The 15,044-nt window shown below is 42.2% G+C and overlaps 1 pseudogene; it reads left to right on the top strand.

The window, feature by feature from the left end:
* The first annotated feature begins 13,857 nt into the window (after positions 1 to 13,857).
* On the top strand, positions 13,858 to 14,632 carry LOC105495955 (large ribosomal subunit protein uL30 pseudogene; annotated as a pseudogene).
* Positions 14,633 to 15,044: the final 412 nt, after the last annotated feature.

The raw sequence follows: 15,044 nt of genomic DNA, 5'->3' as shown, positions 1-15,044 counted from the left end.
AAACTGAACGTGTGTGTGTGTGTATATGTGTGTGTGTGTGTGTGTGTATATATATATATATATGCTTTTCTGTGGCCCTGAAGAAGTTGCTTAAGCCTCGACAAATCTCCTATCATCTCCATGGGGGCTTATCTGCCTTGATAAGGGCCCCATAGGCTTTTCATGGTCCTGCTTACCCTCTCACACCTCTGGAAATGTTTCATTTATATCTTCCGACTTGAACCTGAAGAGATGACATTCTTTTCACTGCTCCCTCAGTGCCAAATTAATATCCAAAGTACAGTTGAGGTTTAAAGATTCAGACTGTTGGACTGGGAACTGGATCCTAGTTTCTATTTATCTGCCTGTCTAGCTAGTTATGTTCTTTTTCTCCCACTCTCTCTCTCTCCTGGTCTCTCTTTCAGTCTCCCTTTCCCACTGTCATCTTTCTACCACCTTTTTCCTTCTTTCTGTTTATGTGTCTTTCTATCTGGCCATCACTTACTGGTCATCTCTTTCTCGTCTTCCTGCCAACCCTATCTACCACCCCTCTCTATCCTCTATCCTTGCATATATGTGTATGTAAATATTTTAAAATATACCTTTATATTTGGGAAAAAATGGGTTAAAGTAGTACTTTTTGATCAGGTTGTTGATAAAGTAGTCTTAACAGAAATGGCACAAGAACAAGTCGCCATCTACAAAGGAAACCAAGGCCAGTAAACCCAACACAAAATTTTAGAATAATTGCAATTTAAGGTGCCCTGGAATTATTTCCACACTCAAAATCATTCTTTTCTTTTTCCATTTGAAACGATTTGGCAGAAGGAAAATTGCTCCTTTTTCCCTTGCTGTACAAACAGCTGCCCCCTCTTCAGTCTTTTGTAATCCTAATACAAGCCTTGGCAAATGAGACACGCGTTCTAAGGAACATCAAATCCCATGAGTTGAGGAACAACAGAAATAGGCATTTTGCCTCAGTTGGGCAAAATAGCATCTGTGTGTGAGAATGAGACTAAAGGATTGCTCTTCTAGTGTGTTTCCATGTGTAACATGCTGTATTCAAACTGCCGATTCGTTATTGGCTTTATGTCCTATTCATAGCATTGATTTCGTGTTCATCCTGTTTCCTAAGTTTTGGGTACCTCTGTAATATACGTTTCTTTGCATCTACCATGATTTCTCCGTGAAAGCTGCGTTCCCAAGTCCTTTGTTCATTCTCTCTCTCTTTCCCCTTACCTTCCCCCAGACCTAATTATGAAACAACTTCAAATAAATACAAAAATTTTTAAACAAAAAAAACATTCTGCTTCCTGTGAACAATTGCCTAGCTTTTCCCCCTCTTTTCTCTTCAAGAGTTCTAATTCACTTGGAGTACTGTGCAGTTGGCCAGGCCTGAGATTTCTGGGAGCTGTAATTGTGTCTCATTAATTCTTACTGTAATGTAGGGTAACTATAAGGAACATGCAATTAGTGGTTTGGTCAATGAACAGAGCAGTTAATCAGCAGACAAAAGATGGGGCTCAGGGCCCATTAGGCTGAAAGGAAGTGTGAGGGCTGTTCCGGGCTCCAGGAATGTACTCGAACATGCCTGACTGTTGGACAGGCTCAGAAGACTATGTTTGTCTTTTTGCTAAACCGGCTTTTTTTTTTTTTTTTTTTTTTTAAATTGGTGTGGTATGTGTTTATTCAAACACTTGAGAGATTCCTGAGTATTCGGCAAGAGTCCCCCAAGCCTTTTTCTCTCTTCACGTTAGCTGGCCTCGGCTTCTTCCCTCCATTGTGCAAATAAACCTCCAATACACACACAACAAAAAAGCAAAACAAGCCAAAAACCAACCAACCAACCCTCCCCAATAAAAATAAAGAAGAAGAAAAGCACAATACTGCTTTACTGGAGCGTATTAAACATGAAAGTCCTGAGCTGACCCCTCTGTCATCAGAAAATAAATGAAAGTGGAGACCAATAACGTTGAAATAAGCTTTTGTGTTCTCAATCATCCCCTCCGTATCCATCTCTAGAAAGTGGACCTTTATGCTTTTGAATGGAGGTGCTTTAAATACATGTAAATGTATGCAGATAAGCATATGAGTTTTAAAATGTTGCAGGCCTTATAGCTACAAGTAACCTCAATTGTGTGTTTTCCGTGAGAAAATCTTGTAGCATTACTTTGGAACTTTGAATACAAAAGTTAACCCCAAGGAATAAGGTCCCTTTTTCTGGGTAACATGGACTGTACTGCCCTTGCCTAGAAAAACCATGTGAAGTTTATAGATAGAATCCTGTGAAATGTTGTAAATGTGAAGCGATGATTATACAAGAAAATGGATTTATCAATAATACATTGCCCTGGGGTAATTCTGAGCTTGAGCAAACAGTTCTTCAAATAGCATGACATCGCTACTCGTCAGTAAAGCATACATTTGGAATGAAGAAGGAATGATTACATTTGCTTTTCAAAAGTGAAACCAGCTTAATTATTAACTTATTTCCTGAGTCAAGTGCAGGTCTGAAAACAAAGGTAGGGTTTTTTTCTTTCTCCAAACCTGTCTGCGGTCTTATCTTCTTGGGATTCACACTGGAAACAAAGAAATGTTCAAAAAATGAATTCTCTTAGGCATTATGTTAGAGCTTCAGCTGTTTTTGAATAATTAGCTTCATTTGTTAAATATTTGAAACATTTTTTACTTGGAGATAAGAATAGCATAGTGGACGATGAGAGTTACAAATGATATACCCTTCTTATCAATTAATTAGGAACACTAAACCCGTTCAACCTCTTTTTTTGCTTATTTAGATTTTCTTCTGTAAAGAAGTGTTTTTACTTACTTATTTATTTATTTATTTATTTAAGAAATGGAGTCTCACTCTGTTGCCCAGGCTGGAGTGTAATGGCGTGATCTTGGCTCACTGCAACCTCCCCCTCCCAGGTTCAAGCGATCCTCTTGCCTCAGCCTCCTGAGTAGCTGGGATTACAGGCATGCACCATCACACTGGCTAATTTTTGTATTTTTAGTAGAAACAGGGATTCACCATATTGGCCAGGCTGGTCTCAAACTCCTGACGTTAGGTGATCCGCCTGTCTCGGCCTTCCAAAGTGCTGGGATTACAGGTATGAGCCACTGCACCCAGCCAAGAAGTGTTAATTTTTAATTCAAAACATCATGAAGTTCCTCATTTTCTTCAATGGTATGCCATGCATTGTTTCAGAAATTGGGAGACTGGTGGAGATAGGGAAGGTGGTTTAATTCTGCACCAACTAGCTTTGGAGAGACACAGGAATTAACCTTTGCACCTCAGTTTCCTCATCTGTAAAATGAGGATTTTTAGTCAAAGTGATCTTCAAAGTTCCTTTTAACTGTGCTCTTTTGCGACTTCTTTGAGCCAACAGTGAAACTGTTCCAAGTATTATTTAGACATAGGATTTATGTCACAAACTATCCATGGTAAACCATGGTTCCAGTTTGCTACTGCTGATGCGGGCTATGGAATCATTAGAGGTTACTACCAGCATCAAATTAGTTGTGAAAGGGTTTTCTCTGTAATCAGTTTTTTTTTTCTCCTTGTCTTGATTTGCTGATTGCTAAATATCTCCCTTGTTTCCTAGTGAATAACACTCCTTCATGTTTCAGGAGCTTGTTGTAATTACCTTGGTCTTTCGGACAGCATGCTGTCTGCCTGCTTGCATCTGTGAGTGGTCTCTACTGCTCTAGGGTTTCATGTAGTGTTTCATAAATCTCAGCAACAAACGGACTTCAAAATCTTCTGTACTTCTGTAAAGTGATACGATTGGGTTCTTGTGGTTGCACATTGCTTTATAAAGTAATCTGCTCTGGAATACATCTCAGAAACCATAAACACGGTGGCTGGGTATGGTGGCTCATGCCTGTAATTCCAGTGCTTTGGGAGGCTGAAGAGGGAAGGATCGCTTGAGGCCAGGAGTTCAAGACCAGCCTGAGGAACATAGTCAGACCCCATCTCTTCCAAAAAAAAAAAAAAAATTAGCTGGGAGAGGTGGTGTGTGCCTGTAGTTTCAGCTACTCAGGAGGCTGAGGTGGGAGGATCACTTGAGCCAGGGAGGTTAAGGTTGCAGTGAGCCGTGATGCTGCCACTGCACTCTAGCCTACCAGAATGAGACCCTGTCTTGAAAAAAAAAAAAGAAAAAAATTAAGAAACCATAAACATGTTACTTTTCTCATCAGGAATGGTTCTGCTTCACTTCAGCCTCATACTCCCAACAGGAAAATGTATTCAGTTATATATCGGCCACTTAGGAGGCCCACGCATACCGCCACCTGGCTGGAATTTCTGATACAGCTCAGCCCTTATGGTCCGATCCATCCTTTTGGTTTCTTTGTCCTTTGTGACCTGACCTCTTTCCCTAAGACTTTACCTTTAACCACCCTTCCCATTTTAGAAATTCTTTCTTCCCATCAGATTGCACCAGGCAAAAGTCTTCCATTCTTTTCTTTCCTGCCAAGATTTTCTCTAGCATCAATGTGACCTTCAGAGAATACAGAAGAATCAGTAAATGATCAATACTTTTATGACTTATTCACGGCACAGGGTCAGAAACTCTCATGCCAACATAGGCTAGGCAGATAACGTAGGAGTTGGGTGAGCCCGAGAGAAAATCACAGAAAGTGGTGGCGGGTGGGGGGAGGTGGAGGGTATGGTGTTGAGGGGATGGGAGGCTGGGGTTGGTGAGGGGGTGGGGGATGGAGCCCTCCAAAGGACAGGCCTCTGCTAAAGACAGCAGCCTGTACTCCCTCCAGTCAATTATCGCCATATGGGAATGTAGCCTGATATGGTTGGAGCTTCTGATTAAAATAATTATAATAATAAGTTGGAAATGTAGATTTTATGTAAACTCTCCCAATTTTTGTTTTTATATTTATTTATTTGTTTTGGGACAGGGTCTCCTTTGTCACTCAGGTTGGAGTGCAGTGATGCGATTTTGGCTCACTGCATCCTCAACCTCCTGGGCTCAAGCAATCCTACTGCCTTAGCCTTCCAAGAAGCTGGGACTACAGACGCACACCACCATGCCTGGCAAATTTTTTTTTTTTTTTTGGTCAGCACAAGATCTCACTATGTTACCCAGCCTGGTCTCAAACCCCTGGCCTCAAGAGATCCTCCTGCCTCAGCTGTCTCACTATGTTACCCAGGCTGGATTCAAACCCCTAGCCTCAAGAACTCCTCCTGTCTCAGCCTCCAAAAGCACTAGGATTACAGTTGTGAGTCACCACTCTGGCAAAATTGCCTTTTTTAAAATTACTTGTGCAAGGAATTTTTTGTTTTGAAAGGGTAAGCTGAATAAGAAAAAGATTATTTTTAGATTACTCAAATTACTTTAATTCCAAGGAGTTGGGTGAGGCAACAATATGTATTGCCCATAATATGAGGATATTATTTAATTATATCTGGAGTTACTCTGCCAAGAGGGTGGTTAAAAGTCAGGTAATTCTTCTCCTTTAACCCTCACCACCCTGTGACATTCTCATATTTAATGCATGTAGAAGCCAAGACTTGTCACGGAGTTAGTAAGTGGTAGAGGCTGGCCCAAACTCAAAAGTGCATGCTCTGTGCCGTCCCTGCCAAAGGGGTGGTCCAGGATCTCGGACATTCTTCAGCCTGACATTCCAGGTTCCATGCTAGATAATTATCCTCAGGATAATGCAGGGGTTACTTACTATTTTAAAAGAACTACAATCTTGGCCGGGCACAGTGGCTCATACCTGTAATCCCAGCACTTTGGGAGGCCGAGATGGGCGGATCACCTGAGGTCAGGAGTTCAAGACCAGCCTGGCCAACATGGTGAAACCCTGTCTCTACAAAAATACAAACATTAGAATGGGTGCGGTGACTCATGCCTGTAATCCCAGCACTTTGTGAGGCAGAGGGGGTGGATCACCTGAGGTCAGGAGTTAGAGACCAGCCTGGCTAACATGGTGAAACCCTGTCTCTACTAAAAACACAAAAATTAGCCAGGTGTGGTGGCCGGTGTCTGTAATCCCAGCTACTGGGGAGGCTGAGGCAGGAGAATCTCTTGAACCTGGGAGGCAGAGGTTGCAGTGAGCCAAGATTGTGCCACTATACTACAGCCTGGGCAAAAAAAGCAAGACTCTATCTCAAAAACAAAAACAAAAATAAAAATTAGCCAGGCATGATGGTGAGCGCTTGTAATCCCAGCAACTCGGGAGGCTGAGGTGGGAGAATCATTTCAACCCGGGAGGCAGAGGTTGCAGTGAGCAGAGATCACGCCACTGTACTCCAGCCTGGGCGACAGGGCAAGACTCCGTCTCAAAAAAGAAAACAAAACAATACAAACAAACAGATTTAAAAAAAAAAGAAACAAAAGAAACTGCAATCTTAAGAAATTGAAGCTTCGTTAGACATTTGGTTGAAGGACTTTAGAGAGTAGAGAGTTCCTTCAAAGTGTTCCTGAGGCAGGTCTTTATCTCTGAACATCTCAAAGAATAGAAAGCATGGTGGGGGGGAACTTATGCCTCAGTTGACCAAGTGGTCACATGCTTCATATGATTTGGTATGGACTGCCAAGGACCCCCTGCTGCTTCCAAAATAATTCCATCACCAGGCTGCCATGCTCTCAGCCATTCCCACCATTAGAAACCCATTCTTTTGGGTTAATAAAATGATCTCTAGAAATGCCTTGACAAGCTACAAGTGGCAAGAGACTGGCTGAAATAACACATGAAAACTGTAGACTGAATAGCAAAACTTCGAAATCATAGGAGATAAGACAGATGGTATTTGTAACATATATAAAATATTTAACAGTGCCTGGTGTGTAGTAAACAGTCAAACACTGTTCAACGAGTGAAAATAAGGGATGGGAGGGGTGAAGTTGGGGGAGGCAGGCACAGGGTGGATGTGGTGGTGGCCGATGGGACACAGAACATGAGAGAGGGACAGGGTTGTGAAGAAAGGAGGCTGAGACAGATGTGGCCTGCCACGGAGGTGAAGTTCAGCCCTGAGCCCTGGTTGTAGCAGCTTTTTCTCTTTCATCATAGTAGAAATCAGGCAGAATTTATGCCCACAATTTGACTGTTACAGGAGCTTTCTGGTTCCATGGTTTTAGGACACACAGGTTTTGTTTCAGCTGTTTAAACTTACACATTTCAGCCAAGATGATGATAAACCTCAGGAAATTAAGGAAAGGAATACATGTGATATCAAAACCAAAAATTCAATCTTCCTTCATATGTAAAACATGAAAGCCATAAGACTGTAAACCCAAATTCTGGTAAAAATCCACTACAATGGGTTATTCAGCCAGCGTGAAATTTATGTGCACCTTAAGCAGGGGGTTATTTCGCTTCCTGTATTTCCTGTTTCCAAATACTCTTTTGAATTGAAAATGGTGAGAAGGGTAAATTATATGACACTGGAAACGTCTTTCCTATTTCATTTACGATCAAGAACTACTGTTTGCATTTGTATTATGTAGCTACTATAGAAATTGACCAAATGTTGACAGACAAAAGGCACGTGCACCCTGACAAGAGCCAAAGCAAACAGGAAGGAACCAACAAGGTAGAATTGTTGGAAAGAACAAAGGATACAGACACACGGGACCATGTGAACCTGTTCTTTGCAAGATGAGCCACTACAGCTGGGCGCATAGAAGGTTAATGAGCCTGATGGATGGAAATGGAGCTGGGTTCTTCTGTGCAAGGTGCAGACTTTTCACCTGAAATGCTTTCTATTTAGACTTTCCAGGAAGTGAGACTAAATGGTGTGAGGAGGAGTGAGTAAAGACCAACCCTGGATGATTGATTCAGGATGCATGTTAGAATGGGGCTAAAGCCCTGCCGATCCATCTTTTCTTTCCATAAGGCTTTTAGTTGGTTGCCACAATGGAGAGCAAAGGTAAGGTGAGGAGAGAGAGGAAGAGGAAGGCTAATTTCTTTCCGGTTAAGAACAGGCAGACAGCAGAGAATAACTCCAGGCAATCTGGGGTCAAGGCAAAATGATCTATGTCCAGATCCCAGTCTTTCCGCTGCACTCCACATTTAGAATAAACATATATACATCTATACTGTTGGGTTTCTTCCCAAGCTGGAAAGACCATAGGAGTAAGTTGGCAATTCAGACTTTTTTTTTTTTTCTTTTATTGACTAGATTCCAAATTGGGGGTAGAGGGGAGAGATAAAACTCAAATACCCCAAATTTGAACCAGATGACAAAATGTCACCCAAACCTTTCGCAAGGCAAGGCTGAAGGGTGCAGGTGTGTGTATCGGGTGTCGGTTCTTCCCTCTTTGGGTACTGACACAGTTTGCCTCTTCCCGGAGATTCAGTGAGTGGCTACTGTTGCACATAGGTACCTGGTCCCTAATGAAACTCAGCTGCACAAGTTTCATGGGGCTTTAGGATTTATAAACCCATGATTGGGGCTGGAGCCTTCCAGGAGCCGCTGCCCTAATAGAACAGGGAAGGAAAACTGATCTATCTCTGCAGGCCTGCTTTTCATTTTAATGAGTGGCTCTGAAGGACGAGCAGGCTGCTAAACAATTTATTTTTCAGATAATACCAGGAACGGACTGGAAATACATTCGGAAGGAAAACACAGTAATTAATTTGTCACTGAAACCTGAGGGGTCCGGCTCCACTTATAGGTGATAATGAATGTTTTGCATGTAATTAGCAAGAATAATTAGCACATTCCTGGTAACAAATGGACTGACTGGTACTCTGCAAACAAAATTAATTGTTGTGCTAACAGAGGCAATTGTGTCTCTTTATTGTCTGACAATGTTCCTTATATGCACTAATACCTACTTTAGAACTAGGCGGCTTTGTGCAGATAGGAAGGGGAATCTGTAAAATTGTACCCCTTCCATCTGCTTCTCAGAAATTTCAAGACCACCAGGGGACTTGTTTGTCAAAACTTGTTAAACAATTTGTAATCTTTAACATGTGTTTTACTGTATTAACGGATGAACCGTTCAAATCAACTTACTGGTTAAGCCAGGAAAGCTACTCTAATCAATCAAATGCTGACATTTTAAACTCTGGGAACTTTTTTTTTTTTTTTTCTTTACCTTCTTTGGAAAGGAATAGATAAAAATATTGAACTAGAAGTGAGAGGAAAAAATTTCTTAAGTTCTACTGATGCATATTGAATTTATTTCTGTTGTCTTGGCCTTATAAGGTGGGTCTGGACTTGGAAGCCTGTTTGTGTTTGCAGGCTTGCAATTATGCTGCTCAGAAGACACATAGTGGTATCCCTTTTATAGCCTTTTAAACAGTTTTAAGCAGCATGTAAAATTTATACACACAGTAGGCTTCTTTCTTCCTGACTTTGAAACCTATTTTTTTTAACTTCTACGGCTTACAATATAGGAAAATGAACACGAATATTCTAGTAATTCTTAGGATGGTTGGAGAAGCTCAGAATACTCTGATATACTTTAAAGAGGATTCCCTAGGTCTGGTGCAGTGGCTCAGATGCCTGTAATCCCAGCACTTTGGGAGGCTGAGGTGGGAGAATTGCTTGAGCCCAGGAGTTTCAGACGGGCCTAGGCAATATGACAAGAACCCATTTCTACTAAAAATAAAAAACTTAGCCGGGCATGGTGGTGCATGCCTGTGGTTCTAGCTACTTGGGAGGCTGAGGTGGGAGGATCACTTGAGCCTGGGAGGTGGAGGCTGCAGTGAGCCGTGATTGTGTCACTGCACTCCAGCCTGGGTGACAGAGTGAGACCCTGACTTAAAAAAAGAGAGGATCGTTTATCAGAACTGCATCCCTGTGTGTGCACAGTAAATGATTATATGAACAGAACTGAAATCAAATTCAGGCTGCTGGTGGGTACCGGATTTCCACACACTCACCTGGCTTCCTGGGAGGAGTGGAGCAGAGCAAGACTGGCCTTATTCTTGAGGTGTGATGTGGGGTCTTGCCCTTAGTGTCTTTGGGGCACCACTCGTGGGCAGGTACTTTTCCTCCTGCAAATTGTCTGCTTCCGGGTTTCTGTGACTCCATTTTTTCTGGGCTCTCCTCTCATCCCTTTAAAGTCCTTCTGTCCTTCTCAATGTCTGTCCTTGTGCCCTTACTCCGTCCCTTAGGGGAACCGTCCTCCAGTTCTGGGGCCCCCAGTGGTTCCCTTTTTGGGCACAGGGGTTGTTTGGCATTATCACTTGGCGGCCATGTCCGTCTCGTATTTCCAGCTCCTTGTTGTCCTCTTTCATCTAGATGCTTTCGTTTTTCTCTCAAACATCTACAGATTTCTCTAAAACGAAATGGATTTTCTGCTGCTAATTTCTGCTTTCTTTTCGTGAAACCACCATTTTGTCAGCACAGGCCGGGCACACAGTGGCTCATGCCTGTAATCCCAGCACTTTGGGAGGCTGAGACAGGTGAATTACTTGAGGCCAGTAGCTCGAGACCAGCCTAGGCAACATGGTGAAACCCCATCTCTACTAAAAATACAAAAACTAGTCAGGCGTGGTGGTGCTCGCCTGTAGTCTCAGCTACTGGGGAAGCTAAAGTAGAAGAATCATTTGAACCTGGGAGGCAGACGTTGCAGTGAGCGGTGATCGCACCACTGCATTCTGGCTTGAGCGACAGACTGGGACTCTGTCTCAAAAATAAAATAAAATAAAATAAAATAAAATAAAATAAAATAATATCAGCCACGGAGCCTGCAAATCTCTGGATTATCATGGTTGCCTCTGATTTCAACCGGTTTCTAAGTCATATCCAGTATTATTTTCCGAAGGATATTTCTTTATTGTTTTTCATCCCATTGTCACCAGGCTACTCAAGCTTCCAAGCCTCCTCAGTAATTTTTCTGTTGTTAGGAAACTGGTTTCCCTATTGCTTTTCTTGTTCATTCTGCATACCATAAGTATATGCATCAATTAATTACTTTGAATCATCTAATTCACTGGCTTAAAAATATCCGGCGGACCCCTGGCTTGACATCCAAAGCCCAAACTCCTTCACTGAATGTGCAGAGTTCACCATCGTTTGATCCTAGTGGTTCCTGTGTATAAATATGTTCTGGCTAGACGTGCTGTTTTCATACCGATTTTGCACATTCTGACTCCACAAAGCCCCCGGCCTTCTTCCTTCTCTCATCTAAATCTATCCATTCCCCAAAGCTCTGTCCTAGTTTCCCTTCCTCGCAGACACTTCCCTGATCACTGGAAGCTGCAGTAAAATTCTTATCTGAACCCTGCCTTGCCTCGTTCTCATGACTTGGTCAGGAATCAGCCTGCATTGCCTACTATTGGCATTTGCCTTGCATGTGTATTTCTCGCCTGTGCAGTTAAATTTCTCAAGGCCAAGAACTGTGTCATATTTTAAAGGTGCTGCTAATTCTGTTTTGTATCAGTTATGTTTAACATTTATTTCAAAGCTAATTTTATAAACATTGTCCTTTTTAGAGGATTTTTCTTGTTTTCGGGTTCTGTCTTCAGCTCTGGGTCTTTCTTTGTCTTTTGCTTTTCCACATGTTGGAAGCTCTTGAGCAAGGATTTGAACACTCATGCAAAGTCAGGCATCTTTGTGCTTCCAGGAGGCAGGGGTTCTGTGTGAGAGATTAAACGGCCATTCTCTCTGTGGCTGGAGGATTTCACAGGGCACGCCTCTGGAGAGCGGTGAGGTGGAAAAGTGGTTACAAATTAGAGAATACAGGTTCCTGTCCTTCTTTGCTGCTGTTGAGCTGTGTGACTCCGGGAAAATTGCTTTGCCCCTCTGAGACTCGCTTTCTCACCTGCGAAATCCATTCCTTCATTCATCCTCAGATAGTCACTGGGTTCCTACTGTAAGTCATTTTGACTAGGGGATTCTCTGAGTTTCTAAATGTTTTTTCTGCAGTGCTTATGTAACATTTTGTTCATACCAGTTTATAACACATTGTCCAAAAATTAGTTCTATTTATTTATTTTTCTTCTCAGATAGATTTTTTTTTTTTTTTTTTTTTTTGAGACGGAGTCTTGCTCTGTCGCCCAGGCTGGAGTGTAATGGTGAGATCTTGGCTCACTGCAAGCTCTGCCTCCCGGGTTCGTGCCATTCTCCTGACTCAGCCTCCTGAGTAGCTGGGACTACAGGCGCCTGCCACCACGCCCAACTAATTTTTTGTATTTTTAGTACAGACAGGGTTTCACCGTGTTAGCCCGGATGGTCTCGATCTCCTGACCTCATGATCTGCCTGCCTCAGCCTCCCAAAGTCCTTGGGATTACAGGAGTGAGCCACTGTGCCCACCTCTCAGATAGTAGATTTTTTGATGTAAGAGGTAACATTCAATTATCCTTGTATTTCTGGCACCTAGCAAAATGCCTTTGGACTCTGCCTTTTTTTTTTTCTTTTTGAGACACAGTCTTGCTTTGTCACCCAGGCTGGAGTGCAGCAGCACAATCCTGGCTTGCTGCAACTGCTGCCTCCAGAGTTCAAGTGATTCTTGTGCCTCAGCATCCCAACTGGCTGGGATTATAGACATGTGCCACCATTACCAGCTAATTTTTGTATTTTTAGTACAGACAGGGTTTTGCCATCTTGGCCAGGCTGGTCTCGAACTCCTGGCCTCATGTGATCCGCCCACCTCGGCCTCACAAAGTGCTGGGATTACAGGCATGAGCCATCACACCCTGCCTCTGGACTTTGCCTTTTTGGATGAAGGATCATGCAGAAAGGTTTAGGGCCAGTTGTTTCTGAGTGACTAAGTGTAGGAATTAAAGGACGTTATTTTCCTTGAATCTCTGTATAGGAGCTTTTACTTCTGGGAGGCAAAACATGTATTTTGCAGAAATTTCCTGCTTTGGTTAATTGACCACCGACTTTAACTAGAAAAAATTATAGCTAATTTTCTGACTCTTAAACATCCTCTTATGTGAAATCACTCGATGAGCTTTGCAGTTAGGCTTGCTTAACATTGATGACTTCTTACTTAGGTGTCATGTCTAGCCCTAGGATGCTCATTAATCTAGTTGAAGTGATCAGATGCAGTTTTGGTGAAAATAGGTGGAAATGGAGTTTATGTTCTTCAGCAATTGGTCAGGAGTATGAAGATTGATCTAAAAGAGAAAAAGTTGTATAAGCCAACACTTTAACGAGTGGAGAGATTATCCTGAGGTTTACTTTGTATTGTAGACAAACTGATACTAGCTTCTAACTGGGACTTTAACTTATGAAATGGGAATGACATGGCAGTGACTTGCTTTCTAACAAAGCTGCAATTTGCATTTCCTGTCTCCTCACATTCTTCTTTGTAATCCTTGTTAACTGGGAATGTGACATTGAGTAAATTCATAAAATAAATATGGAGATTGTATTAGGCTAAAAATGACTTTGAGTTGTTATGCTTTGTTTAGTGTTCAGTTAGAGTAACTGAATCCACAAAGTTCTCTTCTTTTATCCTTGGAATAATCACAAGCTGGGCTTCCACTGGCTGTTCCAGAAAAGAAAGTATATTTGGTTAGTTGTGTGTGCATGAGTGTATAAGCAATAGGAAATATAAGTATTTTGAATACATACAATAATATACCAGTATTCAGGATTTTCATGGTCTGAGGCAAAATCATGGCTTAGGAATGCTTTCAGTTTGACTTTTCACTTACCATTTCCTTGTGACCTAGCTTCAGATTTGGACTTTTTTCTCCTTCTTTGTTTAGCCACCCTTGCCAGTTTCATGTCATGTGCCAAGGCATGACAAGATAGTGTTTGTAGCCATCTAGGGGGAGAGGATAGTTTCTGGCTGCTGTGAATTGCTGGGGGCAGTCAAGAGGTTGTTTTCTAGCTAGGATTTTTGCACAAGTACAGCAGGAATCCCTTGCATGTGCCCAGTAGAAGCAGAATATTGTATTTTATGAACATTAAGATACTAGGGTCCTCTTTTCTAGCTAGAACCATGGAGGGTGTTGAAGAGAAGAAAAAGAAGGTTCCTGCTATGCCAGAAACCCTTAAGAAAAAGGGAAGGAATTTCGCAGAGCCGAAGATCAAGCGCCTGAGAAAGAAGTCTGCCCAAAAGATGCTTCGAAAGGCAAGGAGGAAGCTTGAGGTCTATGAAAAAGCAAAGCTCTATCACAAGGAGTGTAGGCAGATGGACAGAACTGAAATTCGAATGGCGAGGTTGGCAAGAAAAGCTGGCAACGTCTATGTACCTGCAGAACCCAAATTGGCATTTGTTGTCAGGATCAGAGATACCAATGGTGTGAGCCCAAAGGTCTGAAAGGTGTTGCAGCTTCTTTGCCTTTGTCAAATCTTCAATGGAACCTTTGTGAAGCTCAACAAGCCTTCAGTGAACATGCTGAGGATTGTGGAACCATATATTGCATGGGAGTACCCAAATTGTGGAACCATATATTGCATGGGAGTACCCAAATTAGTAAATGAAGTGATCTACAAGCGTGGTTATGGCAAAATCAATAAGGGAATTGCTTTGACAGGTAACACATTGATTGCTGTGTCTCTTAATAAATACGGCATCATTTGCATGGAGGATCTGATTCATGAGATCTATACTGTCGGAAAGTCCTTCAAAGAAGCAAGTGACTTCCTGTGGCCCTTCAAATTATCTTCTCCAGGAGGTAGAAAGAAGAAAAAGACCACCCATTTTGTAGAAGGTGGAGATGCTGGCAACAGGGAGGACCAGATTAACAGTCTTATTAGAAGAATGAACTAAGGTGTCTACCATGATTATTTTTCTAATCTGGTCAGTTAAGAAACAGTATGGGCTCTCAAACTGAAAAAAAAAAAAGATACTAGGAAATTTAGTCAGTGAAGAGTATATTAAGGAGTATGTCAGTCCTGCCCTTTGGAATTCTGAAACTTTTTCTGTTTTTTTTTTTTCTTTTTGAAATGGAGTCTGGCTCTGTCACCCAGGCTGGAGTGCAGTGGCGCAATCTCCACTCACTGCAACCTCCACCTCCCGGGTTCAAACGATTCTCCTGCCTCAGCCTCCCGAGTAGCTGGGATTACAGGCAAGCACCATCAGGCCCAACTAATTTTTGTATTTTTAGTAGAGATGGGGGTTTCACCACGTTATCCAGGTTGGTCTTGATCTCCTGACCTCAGGTGATCTGCTCGCCTTGGCCT

This window comes from Macaca nemestrina, chromosome 9, assembly GCF_043159975.1.
Source record: "Macaca nemestrina isolate mMacNem1 chromosome 9, mMacNem.hap1, whole genome shotgun sequence".
Taxonomy (NCBI): Eukaryota; Metazoa; Chordata; class Mammalia; order Primates; family Cercopithecidae; genus Macaca; species Macaca nemestrina.
The sequence above is the reverse complement of the archived record's forward strand: the minus strand, read 5'-3'. Positions and strand labels throughout refer to the sequence as shown.